Source organism: Vulpes lagopus, chromosome 14 (assembly GCF_018345385.1).
Source record: "Vulpes lagopus strain Blue_001 chromosome 14, ASM1834538v1, whole genome shotgun sequence".
NCBI classification, from domain to species: Eukaryota; Metazoa; Chordata; class Mammalia; order Carnivora; family Canidae; genus Vulpes; species Vulpes lagopus.
In genome coordinates, this window is record NC_054837.1 from 27,527,351 (window position 1) to 27,539,615 (window position 12,265).

At 38.2% G+C, this 12,265-nt stretch overlaps 1 protein-coding gene across 8 annotated transcripts in view; it reads left to right on the plus strand.

The window, feature by feature from the left end:
- ATXN2 (ataxin 2) overlaps window positions 1-12,265 on the plus strand; it is a 114,690-nt gene that overhangs the window by 23,089 nt on the left and 79,336 nt on the right. The gene's annotated exons all lie outside the window — the stretch shown is intronic.

The following is a 12,265-nucleotide window of genomic DNA, read 5'->3' on the forward strand; positions in this document are numbered from 1 at the left end:
AATCTGGGAGTGGGAAGTAGAGAAAGTAAATAACATGAACACGTAATAGAATTTCAGATACTAAGTTCTATGATACACTAAATACTAGTTGCTAATAAGTACTAAAACAGGGTGTTATAATAATGGTTGGGGAACTACTTTTGATAATATGGTCAGGGCAGGCCGTTCTGAGGAGGGGGACATTTAAGTTGAGATCTAAATAATAAGCAGGTGGCCTTGTGATTACCTGAGGAGAAGAGCATTATTACAACTTTACTGCAAAGGGGTTAGAGGTATGTAGTATTTTTTTCTTACTGTGTCAAAGAGTACTCATTACATCCAGACAACAATTTCTGGTTCTAGAAATCTGGGTCAGTGAAATATGTTGATTGTATAAGTGTTACTTGGGCCTGTTGAAATAGTTGTAGAAACTAGCAAATGACATGTATAGATACAATGTTGAAAGATGGTAATGAATGAGCAGAATGTTGAGAAATGAAGAAATAAAAAGTTCTATAATTATATTGTGGTTGGCAGTACCAGTAGAAATTGCATATTTTTCCTCCTAGAATTTTGAAGTGATAAGAGAAGGAATTTTATTCTTAGTAGATTTTTAAATGTTTTTCGTTTATCAGGAGTATTCTTTTGGGGGGGGTGTATCTGGCTGGCTCAGTCAGTGGAGTGTGCAATTCTTGATCTTGGGTTTATGTGTTCAACCCCATTTGAATGTGGGCATGAAGCCTACTTAAATAAAAGGAGTATTCTTGGGTTGTTTATGTTTTTACTTATTCATGTGGCTAATGAGAGATAAAATATGCATATGAAAATACACATTCTAAATTTTCTTTCCTAGACATAACCTCTGAAATGTAAGCTGCCTGAAGGCAGGCTATATTTATCATGCTGATTCAATAAATATTTGTTAAATACAAAGTTAAAAAAACAACCTAGTTTTTGAGCACTCCATCTGTGCCAGACTTTTATACCTTTAATGAAACTTGACATGAAATAAGCCCCACTTTGTATTTTGACCAAATGAGTGTATGTGTGTATGTATGTATATGTACATTTTGAGTATTATTTGATCCTCAGAAACCCTGTGACTTAAAAAAAATTTTTTTTTAAGATTTTATTTATTCATGAGACACAGAGACAGAGACATAGGCAGAGGGAGAAGCAGGCTTCTCATAGGGAGTTCAGTGCAGGACTTGATCCCTGGAATGGGATCGCACCAGAGCTGAAGGCAGACGCTCAACTGCTGAGCCACCCAGGCATCCCTCTTTCTTTCTTTTTTTTTTTTTTTAAAGATTTTATTTATTTGACCGAGCAAGCACAAGCAAGGGGAGAGGCAGAGGGAGGAGGAGAAGCAGGCTCCCCACTGATCATGGAGCCTGACGCGGGGTTGTCTCCTGGACTCTGAGGTCCTGCCCTGAGCTGATACCAAGAGTTAGATGCTCAACCAGCTCAGCCACCTAAACACCACAGCCCTATGACTTTTCTTTATTTCCATTTTACAGTTAAGAAAATTGGGGATGGGGATCCTTGGGTGGCCCAGCAGTTTAGCGCCTGCCTTTGGCCCAGGGTGCGATCCTGGAGTCTCGGGATCGAGTCCCACGTCGGGACATGGACATGGAGCCTGCTTCTCCTTCCTCCTGTGTCTCTGTGTCTCTGTCTCTCTTCTCTCTCTCTCTCTTTCTCTCAAATAAGTAAGTAAGTAAATAAATAAATCTTAAAAAAAAAAAAAGAAAATTGGGGACAAGAGTGGTTAAATAACCATTCTAGGGTCACTGTAAATGGCTGGCCTAGGATTTGAAACTGAGCTGTCTGAAAAGCAGTAGAGTAGACCTTTAAGTTTGGGTACGTTCTCTGTTTTTAAACACTTCACTCTGGAGTCCTAGTGCTTTTGGTTTCCTGGGTTAGAGTATCTGAACTCTCCTCTGTAATTAATCCATAGTCCCTTTATATTTGTGGGGTTTTTTTCATGTTTTTGGTTTTGGTTTTTTATTACTATTGGTTTGTTGATGTCCTTTACAACAAAAAAGTTTTGATTTTTTTTTTTTTTAAGATTTTATTTATTTGACAGCATAAGCAGGGGATGTAGTAGAGGGAGAATCAGGCTCTCCGCCAAGTAGGGATCCTGATGTGGGGCTCAGTCCCAGGACCTTGGGATCATGATCTGAGCCAAAGACAAATGCCCAACTGACTGAGCCACTTAGGCACCCCTAATTTTATTTCTCCATAAGTAAGCTCTAGGCCCAATGTGGGGCTTGAACTCAGGACCCTGAAATGAAGAGTTGCATGCTCTTCTTACTGAGCTAGCCAGGTGCCCCAGATTTCTGATTTTTTTTTTTTAAAGATGGGATGTTCCCATTTTTATTTTATTTAAAGATTTATTAATTCATGATAGACATAGAGAGAGAGAGAGGCAGAGACACAGGAGGAGGGAGAAACAGGCTCCATGCGGGGAGCCCGACGTGGGACTCGATCCCGGGACTCCAGGATTGCACCATGGGCCAAGGGCAGGCGCTAAACTGCTGAGCCACCCAGGGGTCCCCTAGATTTCTGATTTTGATCAAGTTCCATTTATCTATTTTTTAATATATTGTTTGTGCTTTTAGTGTCCTATCTATATCCATTGCCAAATCCAAGGTCCTGGAAAATTGACCTCTATTTTTTCCTCCTAAGAGTTTTTATAGTTTTAGCCTTTACATTTAAGTATTTGATCCATTTCAAATTTTTATATATGGTATAAGGTAGAGGTCCAACTACATTCTTTTGCATATGGATATCCAGTTGTTCCAGCTCTATTTGTTGAAAAGACTCTTATTTCCCCAATAATTTGTCTTGGCTCTTAAAAATCATTTGACCATAAATATAAGAATTTATTTCTGGACCATGAATGCTATTTCATGGCTCTTTTATCTTTTTTTTTTTTTTTTTTTAAGATTTTATTTATTTATTCATGGGAGACACAGAGAGAGAGAGAGAGGCAGAGACGTAGGCAGAGAGAGAGGCAGGCTCCATGCAGGGAGCCTGATGTGGAACTCAATCCTGGGACTCCAGGATCATGCCCTGGGCCAAAGGCAGGCTCCCAACCGCTGAGTCACCCAGGTATCCCCACCCCCTTTTTTAAGATTTTTATTTATTTATGAGAGAGAGAGAGAGAGAGGCAGAGACATAGGCAGAGAGAGGTATTATCAGTCTTTAATTTTACCAACTAAGTCTTTTTTTTTTTTGCATTTTTTAAAAATTTTATTTATTTATTCAGAGAGAGAGAGGGAGAGAGAGAGAGAGAGGCAGAGACACAGGCAGAGGGAGAAGTAGGCTCCATGCAGAGAGCCTGACGTGGGACTTGATCCAGGGTCTCCAGGATCACGCCCTGGGCTGCAGGCGGCGGTAAACCGCTGCGCCACCGGGGCTGCCCCCAACTAAGTCTTATTTGGTTAAATGATTGTATAAATCTTCTGCCCATTTATTGGGCTATTTATCTTTTTCAAAATTTAATTTTATTTATCTATTAGAGACAGTGAGAGAACACAACCAGGGGGAGCAGCAGGTAGAGGGAGAAGGCGAGGCAGGCTCCCTGCTGATCAAGGAGCCTAATGTGGGCATGACGGACACATAACCAACTGAGCCACCCAGGTGCCCCTGGCATTTATCTTCTTATTAGTAAGTTGTAGGAGTTTTTTGTATTTTATGGGTATGTCTATTATCAGACATGCATTTTGCAAATATTTCCTTGTCTGTGAGTTGACAATCTTAACAGTCTTGCAAAGGACAGAATACTTAAAACTTTGATGAAGTCTAATTTGCCAGTTTTCTGTTTTTATGGTTTGTATTTTTTTGTTCTATCTGAAATCTTCTCTAACCAACGATCATAAATATCTTCTCCCATATTTTCTTTTTTTTTTTTTTAAGATTTTATTTATTTATTCATGAGAGACACAGAGAGAGAGGCAGAGACACAGGCAGAGAGAGGAGAAGCAGGCTCCATGCAGGGAGCCCGATGTGGGACTCGATCCCAGGACTCCAGGATCATGCCCTGGGCCAAAGGCAGATGCTCAACCACTGAGCCACCCAGGCGTCCCCCATATTTTCTTTTAAAAGTTCTATTTAACCCTTTTAAAAAGAAAAAGAATTTATTTATTTATTTATTTATTTATTTATTATTTATAGAGAGACAGAGGCAGGGTCACAGGCAGAGGGAGAAGCAGGCTCCATGCAGGGAGCCTGACATGGGACTCGACCCTAGGTCTCCAGGATCACACCCCTGGCTGCAGGTGGTGCTAAGCCGCCATGCCACCAGGGCTGCCCTATTTAACCCTTTTGTGATTAGGTCATTGATCCATTTGGAGTTAGCTTGCTAAGCTCTTATATCTAGTACCTTTTTAAGATTCTCTTAAGATTTTCTGCATAAATGATCATGTTGCCTTTATTATTAAAGACAATTATTTCTTTTTTTCTGTCCAGTCATGGTGCCTTTTATTTTTTTTCCTTGCCTTGATATTGCCCAAGCTAGAACCTCTAGTTCAAGTGTCTCATGATTTTATTTTTTTATAATTCTAATCAAGATTCTCATGAAATTCACAAGTTGATATGTCAAGTCTAAACGTGTATGAAAAAAGTATTAAGCTGTCAAGAAATTTGTTTTAGAAGTAATAGTTCATGTAGAACAGCAGTAGACTTTATTTTTTAAATTGCAGTTGACATCGCAGCCAATTTTTTTTCAGTGCAGAGGGCAGCAGATTTTTCTTGAAATGACCCAGATAGAAAGTATTTTAGGCATTACAGGCCATATAATGTCTCTGTTGGATATTCTTCTTGGCTTTTCTTACTCCCTCCTCCCCTTCTTTCTTCCTTCCCTTCCTCTCTCCTTGGCTTTTCAGTGCAGAGGGCAACAGATTTTTCTTGATATGACCCAGGCCATGTAATGTCTCTGTTGTGTATTCTTCTTGTATTTTTCTTTCTCCCTCCTTACACTTCCTCCCTCCTTCCCTTCCCGCCTTCCTTTCTTCCTCTCTCCCTCCCTATCTAAAAACCATACTTAGCTCAGAATCTCAAAAAAAAACAGGTTGCAGGCTATATTTTGCTGACCATTGGTGTATATAATGATTACTTTGAAATCTTTCTCCATCTTTTTCTTTCTTCTTTGGGCTCCTTAATTCATTAGATATTTATTAGGTATATGTCATTTGTGAGCTATGGTTCCTCTGTGCTGATTTTGGTAGATGGTACAAAGATGTATAAAATACTGTCTGCCAGTCTTGGTTTAGTTTTTATTTCATCCAGGAGCTTTTGGCTAAGGACATGAATGGATGTTGAAATCCAGGAGTTTCTTTGGCCACACGATGTGCCTTTGGGGCTACCTCTATTTCCAGTGCCTCTTGTAATTTTCATAATGGCACTGGCTGCTGACCACATTGTTTTCTCTAGTGTGGGGCTTTGACTCCCTGGAGGAGGCATCATTTTCTGATCTGCACAAAGGCACCATTTGGTCAGGTAATGGCCCTGAGTAGTGGGCATATGAGAGGTTCATCAGTAACTATAATACAAATCTGGTTATGGCAGATTCCAATCTGGAGAGTTGAAAAAGAACACTGTGTTATTTAATTGGGATGGTGTAATCCAAGGAAGTTGTCTTAAAAAATGGCATTTGAGTTTCAAGGCTGTATGGGATTGAATTTCTTTTTTTTTTTTTTTTAAGAAATTAAGGACATAAAAAAATTAAGGACATTTTGGGCAATACAGTAGATAGAAGTTAATTACAGTTCTTAATTTTAAAACTGTACATAAATAATTTTTAGGCATATAGAAAAGTTGCAATGATAGTACAAATAGCTTTCTTATTCCCTTTACCTATATTCGTCAAGTAACAATTACTTTTTCATTTTTTTCTCTTGTTAAATTAAGATATGCATATTTAATTTATTATAAAATTAAAATTATTTTTTTTAATTTTTTTAAATTTTTTATTTATTTTTTATTTATTTATGATAGTCACAGAGAGAGAGAGAGAGAGAGAGAGAGAGGCAGAGACACAGGCAGAGAGAGAAGCGGGCTCCATGCACCGGGAGCCCGATGTGGGATTCGATCCCGGGTCTCCAGGATCGTGCCCTGGGCCAAAAGCAGGCGCCAAACCGCTGCGCCACCCAGGGTTCCATAAAATTAAAATTATTTTATTAAACACATGAGAGACATGGTGCTCCTTAGCCCTAAATACTTGAGAGTATATTTCCTAATAACAAGGATATTCTCTTAAAACCCCACAGTAGAAAAAAACAAAACAAAACAAAACAAAAAAACCCACAGTAGAGTTGTCAACATAAGGAAATTAATATTATGTCAGACTGTTATTTATAGATGTTATTCATATTTTAACTATTTATTCTTCTGATGTTCTCTGCAGCAAAACAAAATGTTTTTATGGTCCAGGAACCAGTGTGGGATTATGTGTTACATACAGTTGTCATGTTTTTTTGGTCTCCTTTAATTAATCTGAACTAGTTCTTTAGTCTTTCTTTGTCTTTTATGACTTGACCCCTTTGAAGATCACAGGTTACTTTGTAGAATGTCTCTTAACCTGAGGTTTTTCTGATGTTTCTTCATGATTTAGTTTCAGATTATGCATTTTTAGCAAGAATACCATAGAGGTGATTTGCATGTTCTTGTTATATAGTCTTGGGGAGATGTGTGATGTGTATTTATCCCATTTCTGGTGCTGTTAATTTTGATTACAGGATAAGGATCTGCTAGATCTTTTTTTTTTTTAAGTTTTAAAAAATTTTTAAGTAATCTCTATTCTTTTTTTTTTTTTTTTTAAGATTTTATTTATTTATTCATAGAGACAGAGAGAGAGAGGCAGAGACACAGGCAGAGGGAGAAGCAGGCATCATACAGAGAGCCTGATGTGGGACTCGATCCAGGGTCTCCAGGATCATGCCCTGGGCTGCAGGCGGCGCTAAACCATTGCGCCACCGGGGCCGCCCAGTAATCTCTGTTCTCAAAGTGGCACTTGAACTCACGACCCGATGATCAAGAGTTGCATGCTCTACTGACAGAGCCAGCCACGTACCCCAGATCTGCTAGATATCTTTACTAGAAAATTATTTTTCGCTTCCCCCTTAATCAATATCTTGTGGGGAATTACTTTCTGACTATACAAGTATCCTGTTTCTGCTTTACTAGATTTAGCATCCATTAGTGATATTTGTGTGAAGCAGTTGTTACTAAGGTGGCTACCAGATTATAGCCTTTTAATACCATCTTCTACCGTCATTAGTTGGAATTCAACTGTCAGGCTTGATAGTGTGACAAGGATGGGGAGCATGAAAAGGGGCAGGGCTCTGTATTAAGGTGGCACAGATAATTTCTGTTGGGAGTTCATCTTCAATAACCCAGGAGCTATGTTGAAGGGCACAGAGAGTACAGGTGAAAGCCTCTTTCTTCTTTCTGACGGATTGACCCTTTTATCATAAAATGTCCTTCTTTATCTCTAGTAACACTTTTGGTTTTAAAGTCTATTTTGTCTGATACTAGTACAGCTGCTGCAGCTTTCTTTTATGTGCTCTTTGCACAATATATCTTTTCCATCCTTTTCAGTCTATTTTTATTTTTGTTTTTGTTTTTTTTCAGTCTATTTTTATTTTTGAATCTAAAATACCTCTTTTGTAGACTGTGTATATAGTTGGATCTTTTTTTTTTTTTTTTTTTTATCCATGTAAGCCTGTATTTGTTATGATTCTAGTGTCTTATATGTCTGTCTTTGGCCACAACCTCCACTGTTTTTGAGAGCATCCTTTGGCTGCAAATGAAGTTCTTTGGAAAGAGAATCTGAGCTTATCTTTTGTTTTTTTAATGTGGTAAAACGTACATCACATAAAAGTTAACTGTTTTAACCATTTTTAAATGTGTAGTTAGGGGCATGAAGTAGATTGACTTTATTGTGCTATCAACCACTTCTATTAAGTTCCAAAACATTTTTACTCCAGAAGAAATCCCTTAGTTACCCATTAAGCAGTTGCTCCCCATCTCAATCATCTACAGTTCCTGGCATCCACTAGTCTACTTTCTGTATCTATGAATTTGGCTACCCTATATACCTCCTACAAGTACAGTCGTACAATAGTTGTCCTTTTGTGTATGGCTTCTTTCACTTAACATGTGTTCAAGGTTCTTGTATGTTGTAATATGTGCCAGAATGTCATTTGTTTTTAAGGTTGAAAATATTCTATTGTATGAAGATACCACCTTGTGTTTATCCATTCATTTGTCAGTGGGCATTGGGGTTTTCCCACCTTTTGGCTAATTGTAAATAATGCTGCTGTGGACATTGATGTACAAATATCTGTTCACATCCCTGCTTTTTTTTTTTTTTTTTTTTTAAAGATTTATCTCTTAGAGAACATTCATGTGCAGGTGGTGGTGGGGGGGGGACAAAGGGAGAGGGAAGCAAACTCCCTGCTCAGCAGGGAGCCCGATATGGTGCTCAATATCAGGACCCTTGGATCATGACCTGAGTTGAAGACAGATGCTTAACTGAGCTACCCAGGCACCCCCAGATCCCTGCTTTCAGTTATTTGGGGTATATATTCTGATGTGGTAATTGCTAGATCATATGGTAATTCTATTTAATTTTTTGAGGAACTGCCATACTATCTTGCACAGTAGCTATGCCATTTTACATTTCCACAGGTAGTGCCCAAGGATTCCAATTTTTCCTCCTTTTTTTTTTTTTTTTTTAAAGATTTTATTTATTTATTCACGAGAGACACAGAGAGACAGAGAGGCAGAGAGAGAAGCAGGCTCCATGCAGGGAGCCTGACATGGGACTTGATCCCAGGATCAAGTGATCTCCAGGATCATGCCCTGGGCCGAAGGTGATCCTAAACCACTAAGCCACCCAGGCTGCCCGGGTTCCAATTTTTCCAGTTGGAAAAGAATTTTCCAGTTTCCTGCCAATACTTGTGATTTTATGTCTTTTTGATAACAACTGTAGTAGTGGGAATGAAGTGTTAGCTCATTGTGGTTTTGATTTGCATTTTTCCTGATGACTAGTGCTGTTGATCATCTTTTCATGTGCTTATTGGCTAACTGTGATGTCCTGGGAAGAATGTCTATTCTAGTCTTTTGCCCATTTTTTTTTTTTGAAAGATTTTATTCATGAAAGACAGAGAGAGAGGCAGAGGGAGAAGCAGGCTCCACGCAGGGAGCCCAACGTGGGACTCGATCCCCGGTCCCCAGGATCACGGCCTGAGCCAAAGGCAGGAGCCAAACCGCTGAGCCACCCAGGGATCCCCTCTTTTGCCCATTTTTGAATTGGGTTGTATTTTTTGTTGTTGTTGTTCTTGAATTATAGTTGCTTATGTATTCTGAAATTAACCCCTTGCCAAATATATGAAATGCACATATCTTCTCTCATTCTGAAAAGTGTTATCTTTTCACTCTGATAACTCTCTTATAATCCATTGAACAAAAGTTTTTAATTTTGATGAAGTTCTTTTTACTGCTCTTTTTTTTTAACGTCTGCACTGTAGTATCACAGTTAAGAAATTATTACCATATTCAAAGTCATGAAGACTTGTCTCCCATGTTTTCTTCTTAGAGTTCCATAGTTTTAGCTCTTAAATTTGCATCTTTGATCCATTTTGAGTTAGTTTTTTTTAATTATTTTTTTTATTTTTATTTTTGAGTTAGTTTTTGTATACGTTATAAGTTGTAAGGGTTCAGCATATATGTGAGCGTTTATTTCTGGGCTCTCTATGCCATTGGATTTTATGTCTGTCCTTATGCCACTATCACACTGTTTCAATGACTGTAGCTTTGTAATAAGTTTGAGATTGAGAAGCCACATTTTGCTTTTGATTTATATGTGTCTTTAAATTTATAATAATTTTCCCTCCCTCTATGGTGTTTTTTTCTTTTTTCTTCTCCTGCCATTTATTTGTTGAAGACGCTTTCATTTGTTAGGCCAAATTTACCACATTTTTTTAAAAAATATTTATTTATTTATTCATGAGAGACACAGAGAAAGAGTGGCAGAGACACACAGGCAGAGGGAGAAGCAGACTCCATGCAGGGAGCCCGACGTGGACTCGGATCCCAGGTCTCCAGGATCACACCCCAGGCTGAAGGCAATGCTAAACCACTGGACCACCCGGGCTGCCCCATATTCTGGGTTTAATTGATTTGTAACCCATGGGATCAGTTAACCTATTCTCCCACACCATGTTTCCTGTAAACTAGTAGATCTTCATTAAATCTGGGCTTTGAATGTATCATATCAGAAGGTATTTTTTTTTAATTTAAGGAAATTGTATAAAGCAAGCAGAATGATATATTAAACCCCTGAACACCTGTCACCTAGTTTCAGTGGTTAGCAACTCATGCCAGTCTTGTTTTCATTTATAACCTGAGCTATTTCCTCCCTCCTGCATTATTTTGAAGCAATGTAAACTATTACTTTAAAATTTTCTTTATATATATATACATATATATAAAATATTTAAGATTATTTATTTATTCATGAGAGAGAGAGAGAGAGAGAGAGAGAGACATAAGCAGAGGGAAGGGCAGGCTCCCTGTGGGGAGCCTGGTGAGGGACTTGATCCCAGGTTCCCGGGATCACCACCTGAGCTGAAGGCAGATACTCAACCACTGAGTCACCCGGGTGCCCCTAAAATTTCATTATATTGATTTGGCATTTTTAAAAAAAGACTTTTATTTATTTATTCACGAGAGACACACACACACAGAGAGAGAGAGAGGCAGAGACACAGACACAGGCAGAGGGAGAAGCAGGCTCCACGCAGGGAGCTCAAGGTGGGGCTCCATCCTGGAACTCCAGGATCTTGCCCTGGACTGAAGGTGGCACTAAACCGCTGAGCCACCCAGGCTGCCCTAATTTGGCATTTTGAATCACACCTTAACTTCATATTCAATAACAATCGAAAGCATAGAATCCTGGATATGGTGGTTTTGTTAAATCTGATCCATCTAATCATAAGTATGTTTAGGACTAGAATATAATTGTCACTTTTAAAAATTTTTTTATTTATTTATTTGACAGAGAGGGAGCACAAGCAGAGGGAGTGGGGAGAGGAAGAAGCAGCTCCCTGCTGAGCAGGGAGCCCAATGGGGGCCTGATCCTAGGATCCCTGGATCATGACTTTAGCTGAAGGCAGACACTTAACTGACTGAGCCACCCAGGTGCTCCTAATCTTGGCTTTTTTGAAATTCAATTTTTGTTACTATAAGAAATATTAAGATGCTTTGTTCCAAAATGCTAAAGAAAAAAAAAAAAAGTAAAGCATAATCTAAGTGGATCCCAAAATAAAAAAAAATGAATTTGGACTTGTAGCAAAAGTTTCAGAAAATGCTGCTATGATATACCAACATACCCCTTGGTTATCAGCTTCATGGTTTGGTCAGGGGAAATCTCTAGTCTCTATATTCTGTACCACTTTATAGTGCTGTGAGTCTTTTATTATTTTTCTCTGTTAATGATTTGTTCTCCTAAGTAACCTGGATTGTCAAAACAGTTGTTCTTGATTAGTCCAAGATGTAATTGTATAATCAACAAAAAAATAATGTGACTTCTGTAGAGGAGTCTTTAAATTATTTTAAATAGCTTTTTGGGGATGCCACATGAATTTAAAGGTACTTAATTGGTGGCATTTGTTTAAGTCTTAACTGTGGCAACTCAGCAACCACTTAATTTAAGATAATCCTAAGCAGGATTTTTAGCTGTTTGACAGCCTTTGGTTACAGACTACAAATAATTAGAAGAACCCAATAAATTCAAATGATATTTGAAAAAAATAAAAATTTGGCTAGGTTTAATTGTGAAGTTTATTCCTTGTGATGCAATTTCAGAGATGCAGTATATAACATAGAAATGAAAAGCCTAAAGAAAAAAAAAAAAATGAAAAGCCTAGACTTTAGATCACCTGGTTAAAATACCATCTCTTCTGCTTATGATTTTTAGTCAAGATACTTAACTAAGGTTCAATTTCTTTTAAGGTTAGGGTTGAGAGATTTGACATAGTGCTTACCACATAGTTATCTGGTTTGTAGTGCTATAAATGGTATTATTATTCCTATTCCTTGGACTTTAGGAATTTCTCTGTGCTGTGTGTGAGGCAAAGGATTACAGAATCAGAATGTTAGAAATGGATGGAATTTCAGAGATCCTTCGGTCTAAGATATTACTTTCTAGATGAGAGAGGGTGACTGAATTGGAGAGCAGACCAGCCCTATCCTTGGAGTTTTAAGATCAGTGCTATTTTAC